Source organism: Plecotus auritus (assembly GCF_963455305.1).
Source record: "Plecotus auritus genome assembly, chromosome: 9".
NCBI lineage: Eukaryota > Metazoa > Chordata > Mammalia > Chiroptera > Vespertilionidae > Plecotus > Plecotus auritus.
Genome location: NC_137783.1, coordinates 3,576,308 through 3,590,328, shown reverse-complemented (window position 1 = coordinate 3,590,328; position 14,021 = coordinate 3,576,308). Strand labels below are relative to the sequence as shown.

The following is a 14,021-nucleotide window of genomic DNA, read 5'->3' as shown; positions in this document are numbered from 1 at the left end:
GGCCCTCGAGTCAAAAAGTTTGCCCACTCCTGGTATAGAGAGACCAGAGCTATGAGCACGCCTGGCACACGGAGGCACCTGAATGGCACTGCTATTAGCCTGTCTCTCTGTCTCTTTGCTTTGCAGATCTCTCTCTCTCTCTCTCTCTCTCTCTCTCTCCCCCGCCCCCTTCTCTACTGGATTAGGATAGCAGCTTCGGACGGGTCTCCCTGCCTGCTTCTGCTGCCTCACCTCCTGCCTGTCCCCCCTCCCGTGGCCCCCAGGCTGTCACGGACACTCAGCAGCTGCCCCGGACCGTGCGGGCGCGGCGGGCAGACAGGCGAGGCCTCCTGTGCCTGCTCTCCACGCGCCCCCGCCCGGGCTCCCGCCTGGACCGGCCCGTGGCCTCGGCTCTCTGCACTCGCTTATCCAGGACACATGAAAGCAACGCTAGGAAGTGGAACCAAACATTTCTGCTGTCGTGGGAGAGCCACTCAGAGAAGAAGAAAAAAACAAGACGAACGTCCACGGTGACGTTTCCCAGCGTGACCTGCTGGGCGCAAGAACTCGGAACGTTTGCTTCGCCACTCCGTCCTCTCTCTGCTCAACACGCCCCGACGAAGACAGCCCTGCAGGCGAGCACACAGCAAGGACCAGCTCCTCCACACGTTTCGTAGCTGCGCCTCCTCCGGAGACAATCCGGGGAGGAAGGACGAAACCCGGTGTTCGGTCTTCGCACAGCATCACACGTTGCAGCGGCGCCGCTGAGCTGTGACGTCTCCCCACGAGAGCAGTGGCGGAGGGGGCCTGCCTCGCGGAAACGGAATACAGGGTCCCGGTCTTTCCAAAAGAAATAGGTGACGGCCCTGGCCGGTGTGGCTCAGTGGATAGAGCGTCGGCCTGCGGACTGGTGGGTCCTGGGTTCGATTCCGGTCAAGGGCATGTACCTTGGTTGCGGGCACATCCCCAGTGAGAGGTGTGCAGGAGGCAGCTCGATGTCTCTCTCTCATCGATGTTTCTCTCTCTATCCCTCTCTGTGAAAAATCAATAAAATATACTTAAAAAAAAGAAAAGAAAAGAAAAAGGTGACGAAGTGCTTATCTGTAGGCGCTGGCCAGGCAGCTCAGTTGGTGAGAGCCGTGGTCGGCAAACTGCGGCTCGCGAGCCACATGCGGCTCTTTGGACCCTTGAGTTTTTGGCAAAGGCCAGCTTAGGAGGACCCTAATTAAGTTAATAACCATGTACCTACCTATCTAGTTTGAGTTTAAAAAATGTGGCTCTCCAAAGGAATTTCCATCGTCGTACTGTTGATATTTGGCTCTGTTGACGAATGAGTTTGCCGACCAGTGGGTTAGCGCGTCATCCCGATACGCCAAGGTGGCGGGTTTGATCCCAGGTCAGGGCGCCGATACGCGTCACCAACAAATGCCTACCTAAGTGGAACAACCAACCCATCTTTCTCTCTCCCCGCTCTCCACAATCTTTTCTCTAAAAGAATCAGCTGCTTCACAAAGGATGCTCTGCGGGTTTCTGAAGGTATTAGCCGAGGCAGTGTAGACGAGCCGTGAGTCACATTAGCACGGTCTTTCAGGAACATGTGAGATTGTGGTGCTGGGCATGTGTGGGGACAAAAATGACCTTAGCTCAGGACAGACCAGGGAGGCTGAATGTCTGCAGTTTAGAGGTTCCCTCAGGGACCCCCTACACGTCCCATGGGTGGTTCAGAGTGCAGCACCTCCCAGTGGGGGACCCACCTCCATCTGGGGTTCGGACGCTGCATCAGAGACAGGGCGTGACTCCAACACGAGTCTGGACAGAACTTTTCTCAGAGCAGAAACTCTCGGGGAGCCCTTACAACAATTCGAAATGGTTTTTCACCAGGAGCAACAGGCCACCATTCCATCGTTCGGACCCTCCCAGGCTGGCCGCACCCAGCCCTGGGCGCTAGGGTCCCCGGGGCCCAAGTCGGGGTGTCCCCGAGCGGCCCCTGCAGTGCACCAGTTCCGGGAAGGCTGTCTCCTGGCTCCTTTTCCTGATGGGACAATCAACCCCTCTCCCCTTTGAGACGAGGCAACAAGGGAGAGAACGCGGGGCAGTTCCTGGACCAGCTTTGGGGTGACTCATTCCAGAAGAACGCCTGAGGAGCTCTGGCCCAGCAGCCGCAGGGGCGGGGACGCTGCCGGGGGCACGAGGGGGCCACGGGCTGGTGTGCCGGGGTCAGAACCAGCGCAGCCCCTCTGCTAACAAGGTAACGGTGCGGTGATGGTGCGGAGAGTATGTGTGTAAGGGGGGCGGGGTGCGAGGAAGACAGACTCATGGCTCTGGGCTTTCCCAGAGAGGGGGCACATCTGTGGCCCTCGACGCTTAGCCGGAAGCCAGCATGGCACCAGGAGCGGGCCTGGGTCTTTTCTCTAAATGCCCTCCCTCCTGCTGGGAGGCTTGCTCAGAAGGGTTCCCGGCTAAGAAGGGTTCCCGGCTACGACAGGGTTCCCGGCTAAGACACAGGTTTCTGGCTAAGACACGGGTTCCCGGCTAAGACAGAGGTTTCTGGCTAAGACACGGGTTCCCGGCTAAGACAGGGTTCCCGGCTAAGACAGGGTTCCAGGCTAAGACCCGGGTTCCCGGCTAAGACACGGGTTCCAGGCTAAGACAGGGTTCCCGGCTAAGACCCGGGTTCCCGGCTAAGACAGGGTTCCCGGCTAAGACAGGTTCCCGGCTAAGACACAGGTTCCCGGCTAAGACACGGGTTCCCGGCTAAGACACGGGTTCCCGGCTAAGACGCGGGTTCCCGGCTAAGACTGGTTTCCGGCTAAGACAGGGTTCCCGGCTAAGACGCGGGTTCCCGGCTAAGACACAGGTTTCCGGCTAAGACACAGGTTCCCGGCTAAGACACAGGTTCCCGGCTAAGACACGGGTTCCAGGCTAAGACAGGTTCCCGGCTAAGACAGGGTTCCCGGCTAAGACGCGGGTTCCCGGCTAAGACACAGGTTCCCGGCTAAGACACAGGTTCCCGGCTAAGACACGGGTTCCCGGCTAAGACAGGTTCCCGGCTAAGACACAGGTTCCCGGCTAAGACCCGGGTTCCCGGCTAAGACAGGTTCCCGGCTAAGACAGGTTCCCGGCTAAGGCATGGGTTCCCGGCTCATCTGCACGGAGGAGACTCGTTGCGCAGTCCATGGCTGCCCCCGCTGGGAAAAGCTCTCTTCCTAGGTGGGGCACGTGGCGGGGCACACGGGGGACGGGATGAGCGGCTTCGAGGGGTGTGCAGGGAAGAGCCTGCCCGCGGGAAGGAAAGGAGGAGGCCTTGACAGCAACGTGGAGCATCTGGACCCGCTGCTCCTGACCTGAGTCGCATAAATCCATGGAGCCCTAATGGCCTCGAAAGAACTGACTCCTCTTTCCATCTCTTACGTCCCTGAGGCCCCTGATACGGAGCGAACCCCTCCCAGTGTCTGCGGTGACCTCACGACCTTCCTGTGCACTGAGGTCCCCTCCCCCCTCCCCCTGGCGCCCAGAGATTAGCTCCAGACCAGGGAGAGACTCTTTCGAGGACCTTCCCACGAATGGCACCTGGCGGCGACAGCTGAGGCAGTGGTGGCCTGCTTCCCTCTGCCCGGACTGGGGGCGCCCCGCCCGCTAGCTCTGTGGTGTGGCCACATGGGGAGCTGCACACCCACCAACTCCCCTGAGGCATGCACCTGGCTGGGGGTGGGGAGCCCAGGGGACCCCAACCAGACTCAGAGTAGAGGCAGCAAGGGCTCAGCCCCCAAGACAGGCCCCGAAGGCTCTGCCCCTTCCCAGCGGGGCCGGAGGGACTCCTCTGTCTCAAGGCGGCTTCACCGACATCTCACATCGTTTGGTGACGGGGTAGAGGCTCGGTTACCGGATACCAATAGTGATTGAGTGATTGAGTTTCAATGCACGTTCTTTTGTGTGTGTTTTTAACATATATATATATATTTTTTTTATATTTTATTGATTTTTTTTACAGAGAGGAAGGGAGAGGGATAGAGAGCTAGAAACATTGATGAGAGAGAAACATCGATCAGCTGCCTCCTGCACACCTCCCATTGGGGATGTGCCCGCAACCAAGGTACATGCCCTTGACCGGGATCGAACCCGGTACCCTTCAGTCCGCAGGCCGACGCTCTATCCACTGAGCCAAACCGGTTTCGGCTCAATGCACGTTCTTACCATCAGTGAAGTCCAGGTCACTCGCACAGTCACACAGCTCCCACCCATCCTCCCTGTAGCCATTCCCACGGGGAAGTCACCCTAGAAGGCACGCCACCTCGCGGCCACCCGGGGCTAGAAAGGGACGCAGCACGTCGAACCTGGCCGAGCCTGGCCGCTCCAATCTCCACGAGGCCAACCCACTAAAAAAGGCATAATGTCTCCAAAACACGGATAAATCGCTGCTGTATTGAAAAGCAGACTCCACGGCAAAGTGAAATAACCAGGATTGCCATCGACTTCTGTCGGCACCGCCCACCCACTCGGCGTGTGCATTTTCCTATACAGTGGTCGGCAAACTCATTCGTCCACAGAGCCAAATATCAACAGTACAACGACTGACATTTCTTCTGAGAGCCGAAAACCGACTTCTGCGCATGGGCCACGAAGTTTCAATCGCACTGTACGTGCACGCCCGCACGTGGTATTTTGTGGAAGAGCCACACTCAAGGGGCCAAAGAGCCACACGTGGCTTGCGAGCCGCCGTTTGCCGACCAATGTCCTATAACAAACAATCAATCACTTGCTAACAACAGCCGGCTGTGCGCAGGCCACGCCCCGGCAGCCTCCCGAAATACCCCTGGACGCAGCCTGCCGGCCAGAAAGCACCCTGAGAGGCCCAGGCTCGTGTGACCCAGGCAGATGGGTGCTCGGCCGGGAGTGCTCCGTTGGAGTGGGCCCCGTCTAACACACGGGAAAGCCTGGCTCCCAGTATGGAAGCAGACCAGGGTCTCCCACAAAACGCGAGCAGCGTGCAGGACACGGGTGAGGGGTCAGTCCGTCGGGGCAGCGAGAATGAGAAGAGGTTCAGTCCAGGGGAGGACAGTGGGCCAGGAGCAGGCAGTGTGACCCTGGGCGAGTCTCCGGCCCCTGCGTCACAGCGGGCAGGGCACGTGATTCTAAAGCAGCCGTGGGCAAACTACGGCCCGCGGGCCGGATCCGGCCCATTCGGCTGTTCTATCCGGCCCGTGGAGCCGAAAGAGCGGACGGTTCTCTTGCTCTCCCCTCCGTTCCTTTACTTTGAATTTATATTAGTTCACACAAACACTCCATCCATGCTTTTGTTCCGGCCCTCCGGTCCAGTTTAAGAACCCATTGTGGCCCTCGAGTCAAAAAGTTTGCCCACCCCTGTTCTAAAGGGAGAGATGGAATCACTCGCCAGACTTCGCAGAGAGAGGACATCCTAAGCGAGAAGGTAGCACTTGGCTCTGGTTTCCGGCAGACGGAGAGGCTTGCACAGAAAATACACGTCTCGTCACGCTCTAACATGTGAGGAGGGCTCCTGAGCAAACAGGACACGAGGAAAAGCATGTTCTTTTCCATCGGACGGTAATCAACGTCAGGGCGGCCCCTCAGTGTGCCATGAATTCAGGTTTCTGAGCACAAACATCCAGTCGAATTGAGCCAAGCCCCGTGTTAGTCCCAGGCTCTGTCCTGCCCAGAAGGGTGCCTGGGGCAGGCTGGGCTTGTACAGTAAAGGGAGAAATGAATTTTATATACATATTTTTTTTATTGATTTCAGAGAGGAAGGGAGAGGGAGAGAGAGATAGAAGCATCAATGATGAGAGAGAATTTTTGATCGGCTGCCTCCTGCACGCACTGGGGATCGAGCCCACAACCTGGGCATGTGCCCTGACTGGGAATTGAACCCTGACCTCCTGGTTCACAGGTCGATGCTCAACCACTGAGCCACGCCAGACAGGCCAGCATTACATGTAACGCCCCTGGAAGAGCCGACTTCCACCTTCCAGTGAGCATGGGGCACCCCTAGGACAGCATGGTGACTTTTTTTTGGGGTGGGTGGGGGTAACTTCAGTTCTAAACACAGGGCGTGTCGACCATAGGCACTCAGCAAACGTCTAACATCTCCATGTCCTTGTACATGATCTTACAGACGCTTAAATATGACCCCCATTGGATGAAACCACACCCCCGAGAAAGAACCCCGCTGGGGAGCTGCAGAGGCCTGGCCCGGCTCGCGGCGATGCAAAATGTAAAATCCTGGGCTCCTGCATTTCGATGTCACTCTGGGCCAACATCGGGGACTTTGCTCAGAGGAATGTGAACGGGCAAAGGGGCACCGTCTCCGACAGGGGCCGGGACTTGAGCTCATGTTCGCAGCCCTGGCAACAAGGGGGTTACTGAATTACCGAGGCGCCTAACCCGGTGCTGCCGGGACTGAGGAGGACGGGACGCGCCGTCCACCTGTTCAGAATGAGGACGGGGCGGTGGGGGAGGGGGGGGCGGCAGAGTGTCTGCACATCTAGCACCTCACGCTCAGCTGCGGATGAGACCGAGGCCCTGGGGAGAGCCCCAAAAGCAGATGCGGGGGGATGTGCCGAGTGCAAGCAGGGGTCTCGCCAGGCGCCACGCGGGCTGAGAGGGCCTGAAAGAACGGGCTTCCAGGGGACGCGTCTTTTTGACCTGCCAACTGCAGGGGGTGTCACGGACTGTAGGGGCCTATTTACAAAGGCCAGAAGCTCCAGCGGTTTGTCTCTGGAAGCACATTCTCGTGTTTTCTAGTCATTCAAGCACCGCCCTCAGGCGACCTTTTGTGACCCCCAAATTGGGTTACTGTAAGTCCTTGGGCGTAGCAAAAGGGCACGCATATTCCGGCGCTTTGCTCATTCCCACAGCTCTTCCCCCACCCGCGCCCCGTCATTGGCACAGCTCCTGCCCCAGAGACTCGGGGAGTCTGGTCTGAGCACCACTCCACGCGCCCACGTGAGGGGGCAGGTGTCACCCCTCTGCTCTCCCACATCATCCCGGGCCAAGTCCTGATCCCTCCGTACCTCTCGCCCACAGGGGCCCGGGAGCCAGAAATCCCGCTCTGGGCTAAAGGGAGTGTGGAGCTATGAAGGTGACCTGGCATTTAAGCAAACGTATCCATCATCGGTCGGGAGGGCCTGAGAGGAGCAAGGGCTTATGGGAGTTCTCACCCTCATCATTCCGGGGGGCCTCCAGGAAGAACCCTGTGCTCCTAATAAAGCCCCATCTCTCTACCCTTCCCCTTAGCTTCGTTTCCTCCTGTAGAGACCCCCACGGTGGCGTGCAGGCTGCAACCCTCTCTTTTCCCCAGATAAATCCTTTCAGTGATGAAACAGCTAGCCCAGTGGTCGGCAAACTGCGGCTCGCGAGCCACATGCGGCTCTTTGGCCTCTTGAGTGTGGCTCTTCCACAAAATACCACGGCCTGGGCGAGTCTATTTTGAAGAAGTGGCGTTAGAAGTTGTTTAAGTTTAAAAAATTTGGCTCTCCAAAGAAATTTCCATCGTTGCACTGTTGATATTTGGCTCTGTTGACTAATGAGTTTGCCGACCACTGAGCTAGCCCATCCTGGCTTCAATCGACAGAGGCCTCCTCAGAGGACCAACACTGGGAGATAAAACCTCAGCATCCAAGAGTCCCACTCAGTCCTCTCTCTCTGTGCTTCTCTCTCCTCTCCCTCTCTCTGCCATCTGCTCTCTCTCTGTGTCTCTCTGTCTCCCCAGCCCCCACCATTCTCTCACTTTCCCTCTGGGGTGCAGGGCGGAGGCAAATCGGGCTGCAGACAGGAGAGGTCTGGAAAGGCGCATGAGCATCTGTCGGTGGAATTCTGGGCCCAAAACCCACCTCTCATCTTACTTCACTGGCAGGTCTTTCTGGGATCTAGACAATGGGCGGGGCATTCTCTAGGGAGGGTTTACGGGGTCTCCTGTAGGCCCTCCCCCTCTCGAGTCCCACTCTGTCTTACCACCAAAACCCGCAGCCGTTCACCGAACGTGCGCTCTGTGACACGGGGCTCGGTCTAGAACGGCTGAGAGCAGGCCAGTCCTGGGGACAATGATGAGGAAGCTGACCATGGGCGTCCCCAAGCCCTCTAAGCCCTGCTCCTCCTCTGCCCCCACACCCTCCACCCCATGCAGCAGCAGACTCAGACGTGAGCACCTGCTGACGCCAGCCCTCATAGAGGGCTTTCCACCTGTGCTCTACTTCAAACAACGAAATAAAAGCTCTATCCCACGCCTGCAGCCAGACGGGAGGTGGGGAGGCCCCAGGCCGTGACCTCAAATCGTGCAAGTGCACGTCCTCCTTTGAGGCTGGCCTTTTTGAACCGGAGAAGAAAGAGAGGCCAGAGCTCCCAGGGTTTAATGAGGAAGCTGCTGGGGAAGCGCTGTCACTTGCCTGGGCTCCGCTCCCGCAGGGCACCCAGCCCACCACGGGAACCCTGCGCGGGGGCAAAGGCGTCAGGCTGAGCCTCGGAGAGACGATCGGACGCCGCCGAGCAGGCCCGCGGAAGTCCGGCTCCAGGGACAGCCGGGAACGCCAAGTTCTCTGCCAGGGAGAGTCCAACTAAACAGGCCAGTACAGGGTCACTGGGAGTAGCACTGCGGTCAAGTAAAGAAGGAAAACCGCTAATCTGCTCCCTCGTACAGAAACTGGCGACCGAGGTCCAGCCACAAACATCCGAGCAGATTGAAGGACATTAATAACCAAGACCGGCCCGGCCACGTGGCTCAGGGGTTGAGCGTCGACCTATGAACCAGGAGGTCACGGTTCGATTCCTGGTCAGGGCACAGGCCTGGGTGTTAGTCTCCATCCCCAGTGGGGGGCGTGCAGGAGGCAGCTGATCCATGATTCTCTCTCATCCTTGATGTTTCTCCCTCTCTGAAATCAATAAAAATATTTTTAATAAAATAAGCAAGGCTGGGAATTCAGTGGCTTTCCCTGAGGGCAGGAGAACAATTGGAGCCCAGAGCACTCAGGCCTGGGACTCTGCCCGGCTCCCTGGGCCCCTGGCATGCACCAGGCCTGGGTCTCTAGGCCCCCCGTCAACCCACCCACCTGACACCCTGATGGGAAGGGTCATTGTCGCCATTAAGATGACGAGGGATCGCACTCGATTGTCGGAGACTGTACGTTAATGGATTATATTAACTGGACAACTATTGATTGTATTTGAAACGTTTAAAATAGGCATCCTTTTAAAATACCTCTCCGGTCCCTATTCCACTGGGGATCGATACGAAGGGATATGCGTGTTGTTTTCATGAAACAGCCTGGGGACTCCGTGTATTTCACAAGCGCAGTCAGCCCCTTTGAAGTACCTGCGCAGTTGAAAGGAAGACGGAGGCCCGCGTGTCTGGCTCTGATCTGGCAGCCGCGGAGTTCAAAGGGCTGAGAATCCCATCAAAACTCCCCACGCGCCACCTGGACGGGCGGGCCTGGGCAGAGGAGATTTGGGGAACAGCAGCCAGACCCCGAGAAGAAAAGGAAGCTGGCCCGGCAATCCCCAAGGCCGGGATCCCCCAGCCCACATCCGCCAGGAGCCCCTCCCCTGTGTGCACGTGCCCCGCAGGAGGTCAGCACAGCTCAGCAAAGGCCTCTCCCTGCAGGCAGCGGGTCTGAAAGCCCAGCCCCTAGAATACCATCCACGCTCCGGGTCTGGAGAGGAATGCAAGTGACAAATCAACAAGTTAACCTGCAAAGCGAACCCCTGGTGAGTCTGGGGCCCGCACCTAAAATTACCGGCTGCTGAAGTACCCATGAGCCTCGGCTTAGCCTGGGTGACTCGGTCGGTGCCCAGCGCAGAGAGAGACAGATACGCCCACGGGGTGAGCCCAGGATGAGAACCCTGGATTGGGCCGTGCCCAGACTGCCTGGAGAAGCTGGGGAGAGGGTGTCATCAGTGGGCACACGGGAGCTGGCATGGGCTCCGAGGTGGCACGATGCCATACCTCCTTAGCGCTCAGCGGAGCGAAGCTCTGAGGATGTGGGGGGCAGTCTGTAGCTTCACAGCTGTTGCGCTGGAGTCTAGAAGCCATTCCACTGACCGGGGTCCACAGAGCCGTGGGTGGCCACGCCGCCTCCAGGCACTGGGTCTGGCTCACTTTGGTGTTTTGGGGCACGCAGCCTGTTTAATTCAGTCCGTGAGCCCACATCAAAGTGCACAAAATCATGCATTTCTGTCTTATAAACCACTCTAACTCGGAAGGGTCAATGTGTCAAAGAATGGGCACAGGTAAGCGGTAACTTATGAGATTAAAATACTTAATCATGCAAAATCCGCAGTCATTCAAGTTACGTTGCAAAAAAGGAAGTTCCCCGGCGTGTCACACCATATCGATTTGACCTAGCACCTTCGATGGCTAGGCATGCAAAAGGTATCTACCTATTCATACGGATTTTGACGTTACTTATCTATTTGTTCGAACCTCCTGGTTCTTTTTTTAAAAAAATATATTTTATTGATATTTTACAGAGAGGAAGGGAGAGGGATAGAGAGCTAGAAACATCGATGAGCGAGAAACATCCATCAGCTGCCTCCTGCACACCTCCCACTGGGGATGTGCCCGCAACCAAGGTACATGCCCTTGACCGGAATCGAACCCAGGACCCTTCAGTCCGCAGGCCGATGCTCTATCCACTGAGCCAAACCGGTTTCAGCAGAACCTCCTGGTTCTTAATGCACGCGATTCACAGCCTTAGGTGATGCAGGGGTGAGGTGGCCACGATGGGTGGAGTGCCGAGCACGGGCCCTGTACTTGGCATGTTTATCTGCCGCTCTCACGCAGCCGTGCACCGTACAGGTATCAATCCCATTGCAGAAAAAAAACACTGAGGCATGGATTCTGAACAGCCAGCCCAGGTCACTCAGAGCTGGGATGTATGGGAATCCATACCTGAACCCAAAGTCCAAACCCTCAGACACACCTTCCATCCTAAAAGCACGGGCCCCGGGTAGAGGAGATAACGATGCCAACAAGTCAACGGGAAGTGAAAATAGAGTCTGGCCCGCGCTCTGGGACAAGCACTGAAAGGAATGAAAGCAAGAGCGCTTTTCTCAGGCAGCGGGGTCAGGAGGGCTTTGTGGAGAGGGAGGCATCTGAAGTGGGCGTTGAGGTATAAGTAAGAGTCCCTAACCTGGAGATAAAGAGGAAGGCGATTCCGAGCAGGGAGCTGAGCGGGCACCACCTCGGAGGACCTACCGGGGTGTCTTCAGGGTGTAGTGAGCCGTTGGCTGGCCAGGAGATAGCAGGCCAACGGCTGGGGGTGACCTTGGGACACAGCGCCTTCCCGGTGATAATCGCACATTGGAAGGCCAGCCTTTATCCTAATGGATACAATCGTCCCTGTTGTAACAGCAGAACCTCTGGGAGGGTGATTCCGATGTTATCAATGAAGATGACGCATCAGGAAGGGAACAGGGAGGGTCGCCCACGCGGGGTCCCCTCGGGGCTCCCGAACCTGCCTCCATGGGCGGTCCCTGGGGTCTCTCTGGTCCAGCTCAGTCATTTTAGCAAGTCTGTTCAGCATCCCCAGCAGAATTGGCAGGGTAACCCCCACCCAGACCTATTTCACATCTCCACGATCTAGTTCAGCCTTGGGCAAACTACAGCCCGCGGGCCAGATCCGGCTGTTCTATCCGGTTCTCTTGCTCTCCCCTCCGCTCCTTTACTTTGAATTTATATTAGTTCACACAAACACTCCATCCATGCTTTTGTTCCGGCCCTCCAGTCCAGTTTAAGAACCCATGGTGGCCCTCGAGTCAAAAAGTTTGCCCACCCCTGATTCTAGTTCAATCCACATCAACACAAATGTATGGCTGCCTCCCAACCACGCTCCCACCCACTAAAAATACACCAGCGCGTCCACTTCAGCAGACGCACACCCAAAATGCTTCGCTCTCTCCCGCGCTCATCTGTCCAACGGCATCATCGCCAGCCTCCTGGCAGGTCCGTGGCTGGGCGCTGAGGACACGTGTCCTCAGGGGAACTACATGTGGCGCCCTTTAGCTGGAAGCCGGTGCCCTGAGGCGGATAAAGGAAATACCGGGAAAGTGTTGGGCTGAGTGGGGGGAGATCACACAGCTGATTCGGGGCGTGTTGAATCAGGCGCGTTTGATATGCCGGCAGAAATGTTGGCGTGGGGGCGGGGAGAGCTGGGCGTGACAGCTGCAGAGGAGTGAGCTAGGCTAGCAATGCGCCTCTGACGTGGAAGGAGGGACGTGGGGTTAAGGGGTGCCTTGGACGGCGAGGACGGTGGTGGAAACAGCCCAATGGACCAATGGAGGCATGGTGTGGAGACCTGTTGACCAACTGAAATGCACATTTCAGCTCCATGACTAACCGACTGTCGACTACTGTTGATTCCTCACACATCCACCTTCAACGCGCCCCCATGGCCACCCCCCTGGGCACCCCCATTCCCCCTGCAGCCCCTCTCAGGGGTTGATGGACGTACACAGGGATCCCTGGAGGGAAGGGATCGCTCGCGGGAGCGCGGAGCCGGGGGCCGCCCACAGCTTCCATGGAGGCACTGACCTGGGAACTCTCTCTCGGCCAGCGGTTCCCCCACAGGAGTGAGTGCGGCCTCCATGGGAGTGAGTGGACCCCTCCTCCCGGGCCTGCCTGTCCCTGCAGGGCCATCTGCTCCCTGAAAGCTTAGAGCCTGTGCGCAGGGCGCCCCCAGCCCACCCCTGTTCTCCCACAGAGCTCTGCCCATGCCCGCCTGGGCCACGCAGCGGCCCACCACTCGTGCGCTGGTTTTGAAAGGCACCCTAGCGCGCACGCACACACGCGCACAGACACACACACACCTTTGTTTTGCAGAGGTAGAAGCTCACCCACCTCAGGACACACACCTCCAGGCACCTGGGGTCAAGGGGCACCTGGGGTCAAGGGGCACCTGACGTCAAGGGCAGACTGGACATGGACACAGGGACTCTAAAACCCGGGACCCTCTTTGCTGGTTTTCAACCATCTTCCCTCCAAAGTATAAGCACAGAGCGGCGCTCTCATTCCCGGCTCCGGGACTGGGGGGGCTCGGGACTGGGGGGCTCCGGGACTGGGGGGCTCCGGGACTGGGGGGTGTTCCGGGACTGGGGGGCTCCGGGACTGGGGGGTGTTCCGGGACTGGGGGCCTCCGGGACTGGGGGGCTCCGGGACTGGGGGGTATTCCGGGACTGGGGGGGCTCGGGACTGGGGGGCTCCGGGACTGGGGGGCTCGGGACTGGGGGGCTCCGGGACTGGGGGGCTCCGGGACTGGGGGCCTCCGGGACTGGGGGGGCTCTGGGACTGGGGGGCTCCGGGACTGGGGGGCTCCGGGACTGAGCTCTGATGGAGAGAGGTCCTGTCCCAGCGAGCGGCGCCACAGCCGGCCTGTGAATGCCCAGCCTTTCTAGAAAGGCTCGCGGTGCCAGGAGGGAATTGGGTCAGTCCGGGGGTCACGCAGCGCTTGGCTCTGCCTCTCCATCCTGTGGGCTGTCCTCGGGCTTCCCCAGATGGCCCCCAGGAGCCCGCAGGCTTGGCACCGCGCTGACTTTCAGCCACAGGTCACCCACCGACCCTGCAGGTCGTGGCGGCCCGCCAGAGTCAGCGGGGCCTGCCCCTCCCGGGCCCCCAGCTGCACCCCACTCGGCTCCCCTCGCCTGGAAGGCGCGGGGCGCGGGGCCACCGGGCAGCATCCACAGCAGCCCCCTCCCCTCCGGAGTTGGCGCAACTCCGAGCCACTTTCTCAAAAGGCTCCTGTCTCATCCCGGCGAGCGCGGAGCCCCCAACACACCCGCGGGCACCCCCCCCCGGTCTCGCCCGCCTCCACGCGCGTCCCTGTCGCCAGCCCCCGGCTCTGCTGCACCGGCACACACACGCTGGCCCGTGCGCCGAGAGCGAGCGCCAGAGCTGCCGATGCCAAGTTGGGCTGGGGGACCCGGGGGCCGATGCCCGGGGTCGCGCGGCCCCCAGCTGCTGGCACCCGGCGCGCCGCGGGAGGGCAGGGACCGGGCTCCGGACCCGGCACCCGGCGCGGCCCCTCCCTCCCGCAGCGGCGGCC

General features: G+C 59.0%; 1 protein-coding gene across 1 annotated transcript in view; it reads right to left on the bottom strand.

The window, feature by feature from the left end:
- The window catches only part of PTPRE (protein tyrosine phosphatase receptor type E), a 115,345-nt gene that overhangs the window by 101,002 nt on the left and 322 nt on the right, over nt 1-14,021 (bottom strand). The window lies entirely within an intron of this gene.